This window comes from Ovis canadensis, chromosome 5, assembly GCF_042477335.2.
Source record: "Ovis canadensis isolate MfBH-ARS-UI-01 breed Bighorn chromosome 5, ARS-UI_OviCan_v2, whole genome shotgun sequence".
Classification (NCBI taxonomy): domain Eukaryota; kingdom Metazoa; phylum Chordata; class Mammalia; order Artiodactyla; family Bovidae; genus Ovis; species Ovis canadensis.
Genome location: NC_091249.1, coordinates 62,516,992 through 62,521,968, shown reverse-complemented (window position 1 = coordinate 62,521,968; position 4,977 = coordinate 62,516,992). Strand labels below are relative to the sequence as shown.

General features: G+C 51.0%; 1 long non-coding RNA gene across 2 annotated transcripts; it reads left to right on the top strand.

Moving 5' to 3' along the window:
- On the top strand, positions 1-4,977 carry LOC138441338 (uncharacterized). Of its 2 annotated transcripts, XR_011257321.1 has the most exons (5): positions 8-198; positions 3,228-3,477; positions 3,580-3,663; positions 4,325-4,441; positions 4,584-4,977. It is a non-coding gene; the product is annotated as an uncharacterized lncRNA (long non-coding RNA). The 2 variants fall into 2 exon arrangements; XR_011257320.1 differs by lacking the exon at positions 4,325-4,441 and having other exon boundaries at positions 1-198.

Here is a 4,977-nt window from a genome sequence, read left to right as displayed (position 1 = left end):
GCCCGCCACTGTGACCAGCCCAGGGCTCAGGAAGTGACTCTAGCTTTGGTTCTGCCTGGGGTGCCTGTCACACTTTCCGATGGTTGATCAGCTCTGCCGGAAACATGGAGGGCCTGGCCTTCAATGGGTCTGGGGGCAGCTCTGCTCCCACCCCAGGGAGGGTCTTTGGGCACTGAGAGAAGAACCTGAAGAGGCCAGGTATGGAGTGGCACAGAAGATGCACTGAGGTGGGGTGGGGGTGGGGGACCGGGGAGAAGTGGAGGCATGGTGGACGAGGGGAAAGGAAAGAGACTCACCCCAGAGTGCTCCGGTGGGAAACCATCCTATTTCCTCCAATTTCAGATGGGAAAACGGTGCCAGAGGAGATCCTGAGCCCTAGGACAGGTGGAGAAGGACAAATTCTGAGACAGGCCCACATAGAGTGATGCTGAGGCCTGAGGAAGTGGAGGGTCCCTTGGGCCCTGAAGAGGTGCCTGGCTGCACCCTCCAGATGGGATCCAGGGCTGCAGCGAGAAGTCCATATAGGATTTGGCCCAGGTTGAGGATCTGCCTATGAGAATCAGGGTCTGGGCTGCTGTCCTTAGAGGCTGCATGAGGGGTCATGTGCTGGACAGAGTTAGGTAAGGCCTGAAGTGGAAGTCACGGGACTGGCACAGAGGGACCATTAAGGGAAGAGGGAGTGGGTCAAGGTAGGTGAACATTTCGGCATGCTCACTGGGTCCTCTCTGCCCTGCAGAAGCAGGAAGAGGCTGCTGTCCCTGGACATCAGCCCCTTTGCCCTGTGCTGAGTGGTCCCTCTCCCAGGCCTGGGGTCAGCGGGATCCTAGGCTCAGAGGACAATCCATCCTTCCTTGCTCCCCCCACCCCCAGCTGAGTGTGCAGCAAAGCTGGCTGCAGAAATCTCTAGAAGCTCGTTGGGCAGGCAGAGGGAGGGGAGTGTTACATAAGAACCCACTGATGTGCAGGAAGTCTAGAGCAGCCTTTAGATTAGAAAGGCAGCGTTCCCATCCAGCCCAGAAAGGCAGGAATAGCAACGGCGGCGGTTATTTCTGGCCCCTCACCACCGCCCAGCGCCAGGGCTGCTCAGCTTCGTGGTGGGTGAGCTTGGACTCTGCAGACCTTGGGGGAGGGCAGAGGGAGGGCACGTAGCCCCGGGTTTACCCCACTCTAGCACTGGCCTCACCATCCCCTCCCCCTAAACACTGGGATGTCGAAATCAGTGGTGATGCTTGTTTCCTCTGATTTTCCTCAATCTATAGGTCCATTTCCTATCCCCACCCCCCAGACACATTTACAATGTGATTCATACTAAACAATACCTTGACAGGTATTTGTCCTTACAATGCCTTATGAAGTAGATTCCATTTTCACTCCTGTTTCGTTGATGAGTAAACAGGTTCAGAGAGGGCAGGCAACTTGCTCAAGGTCAGAGAGCCCAGCAATGGCAGAGCCAGCATTCCAATTCAGACAGTCTGGCTTCAGGTCTGTCTGGCTGAACCCCAGTTCATCCTAAGAACTGTTTTCTGGGGCCCCAGAATGAATCAGACAAAGCTTTCATCCTACTGGCACTCTTGAGTCAAATCAAATAGCAGAGGCAGACATGAACACATCATTTCAATTCATTCATTTGGCAATTACTTATCACACATCTGTTCCACTCTGGGCATTAAAGATATAAGGAGCAGTAAGTAAGGCAGGTTCTCCCTTTTTGCAGGTCATAGCTCAGTGGGGGAGACCGACAAGCAAGCAAGCAATTTCCACAGTGTGCTGTGTGCTATCCTGGGGGAAGCACAGTGACTGGGGAGCCCCTAATCCAGCTCCCACCCACTGAAGTGGTTCCCAGGCAGTCAAAGAGCCAACGCACCATTTTAAAATAATTCCAGGAGGCTGGGTGGGGGAGGACTGGCAGTGAGACCAGCCAGGAAACTGTGTAGTCATCTAGGAGAGAGGGTAAGGTCTGCATGCCTCAGGGTCAGCTATCAGAGACTCTTCAGGGACCTCCCAGTCAGAGAGCAAGAAAACCGACCCCCAAATTTACAGACAGTCCTCTCAGTCCAAGGTACATCTGTTCCCCGTGGTACTGTGGCAATGGGAAAGTCAGAGAGGTTGCATGGAAGAGTCTTCTCTTTTTCCTCCTCTAATCATCCCCCTAACTGGTCTACCCTTACGGAAACCCTGCTTTTTACTTATTTATTTATTTAGCTGTGCTGGGTCTTCACTGTGGCACGCAAACTCTTAGTGGGATCTAGTTCCCTGACTGAGAAACCAACCTGGGCCCCTTGCATTGAGAACATGGAGTCTTAGCTACCAGGCCACCAGGGAAGTCCCAGGAAACCTGTTTTAGGGCAAAGTCAAAATGAGTGAGTAAAGAGGAAGCTGGCACCCAGAAGCAGGGAGAAGCACTTCCATCCAGATTATCACACTGACGAGTAGTGATGAGAGGGAGGACAGTTAGCCCGGTGCCCAGGAACATCTACAGAGGGGTCTTCACTTCACTCTGGGGAAAGACCACACTTCTGTTCTATCAGCAAAGGGAGGGACTCTTCGGAACTGAAAGGATTTGTTTTCCCTCTGGTCAAGCTACAGAGAGAGCTATCGTCGCAGGATGACGATGTCTTTAGACTGACATTGGACTCGTTTTTGTTTTTTTTTCAAAAATATGTTACAGTAAAATATACATAACATAAAATATCCCATTTTAACCATTTTAAGTGTCCTATTCAGTGGCATTCAGTTATATGTGCAGTGCTGTGTAACCGTCACCAGTATGCACAGGCAGAACTTTTTTTTTTATCATCCCAAACAGGAACTCTGTACCCATGAAACACTGGGGATAGGGAAACATGAATTCTCTATCCTGTTGCTTCCTCTTTGGCCCCTGATAACCTCTATTAGAGTTTCTCTATATATAAATTTGCCTAGTCTAGGTACCTCCTGTAAGGGAAGATATTGGTCCGTAATATTTGTCCTGTTGTGTCTGTTGTGCCTGTAATGTTTTCAGGGTTGATCCATGTTGTAACATGTATCAGAATTTCATTTCTTTCTAAGGCTTAGTAAGTATGTATATACCATGTTTTGTTTATCCTCTCATCTCTCTCTTTTTTTTTTATCCTCTCATCTCTTGATGGACATTTGGGTTGTTTCTATTTTTTCGACTATTGTGAATAATGCTGCTATGAATATTAATGAGCAACTATCTGTTTATGGATTCTGTTTTCATTCATCAGGCCTCTCTGCTGCTGCTGCTGCTGCTAAGTCGCTTCAGTCGTGTCCGACTCTGTGCAACCCCATAGACGGCAGCCCACCAGGCTCCGCCGTCCCTGGAATTCTCCAGGCAAGAACAATGGAGTGGGTTGCCATTTCCTTCTCCAATGCATGAAAGTGAAAAGTGAAAGTGAAGTCACTCAGTCATGTCCAACTGCTAGCGAACCCATGGACTGCAGCCTACCAGGCTCCTCTGTCCACAGGATTTTCCAGGTAAGAGTACTGGAGTGGGGTGCTCTTCTCCGGCCTCTCAGCAGTTACCAAATAGATTAAAATTAGATTTAAGAAGGACTTTCTGGTTTCCTACTACCACAGACCTAAGCAGCAGCATCTCCGCCTGTGGATAGTTCCGATAACCTGAATCTCTTCCACCACCTCTAATCCCATCCCTAGGCTGGGGTAAGTGCCCAGAATGGCTGCACCATCGCAGGAAAGAGGCTTCACAGGGATCACTCTGGAGTCATACCTCTGGATGACTTATTTTTAGTAGCTGGGTGGGGGTTTCATTGCCTTCTCTTGGGTTCTGGGTACGTTTGCCACCACTACCCATCCCAGACCCAACGTTCTCCTTTCCCTGGCAACATCCAGACTGTCTCCCTTTTTCTCTCCCAGGCTAAATTGGGAGTGTGAAGCTGCTCTTCTTCCCAATTTAGCTTTTGAATTAAAGTGAGAAGTGAATGTGGCTGGAAAGCTGACTCCCATCTGTGTGTGAGAGAGAAGGGCAAAGCAAGCGAGCATGAGCACATGCCAGGCGGCCAGGGCGAGGGTAGGTGGTCTGGGCAGCTGCTGTTTAGTGCAGACACCCATCCTCAGGTGCCGGCAAACAGCTCTGCAAAGAGATGCTGAGGGTAGAAGGCTGGTGTTTTTTGGGAGAGGAAGAATGCTGCAGAGATGTCATTCGCACATTCCAGAAAAATGTGCTGAATTATTAGTGTGCCATGCCCTGTACTAGATGCTGGGGAAACAGTGGTGAACCAGGTAGGCCCATTGCCTATGCCCGGGCTTTCAGTCTAGTGGGGACACATGGGCAATGATGAAACAGGGTGATATGTGCGGCCAGGGAAGAGAACACGAAAGAGAAGGCCACAGGGGCCTGGACCAGGTGCGGTGTCACATCTAAGCTGAGACTTGAAGAACACGCAAGACACCACCAAGCGAAGCAGGAGGCAAAGAGCACGTGAGCAGAGGGCACTGCGTGTTCGAAGATTTGGGTGGGCCTGATTTCCCCGAAGGAGGGCGCTGGCCCCCCCCTCGCCCTGGGAAGCCCGCCAGGTGGGCTCAAGAGGGCTAAGAGCTTCCACTTCCTCCTCTTCTTCCAGGGAGAAGAAAGCCAGAAGAGAATGCCAGGGCCAGAAGTCTGGGAGCGCATGAGTCCCTTTTGCTCAGTCTCTAAAATAGTTGAAGCAGAGAGAGGAGGGAAGCCCCAGGTCTCCTTCTGAGTTGCCACTCAGGAAGTTGGACCCGGCAGGTCCAAGATGGACATGGAACAGAGGAAATGGGATCTCACTTGCATCAGAGGAGACAAAGGAATCAAGAAGGGTCGCTGCTTGGTTTAGCTTACCCCATCCTCCCCCGGAAGCTGCCTGAGTTGGTCTCTGGGGGATCCGTCCTCTTCTCACCTAATGGCAATGAATCATGATCTGGTGGAGATGGGGACAGGTCAAAATCTTGGCAAAGAAAAGAGGAATAAAGGAGCTCTTTGGGGGCCATGCA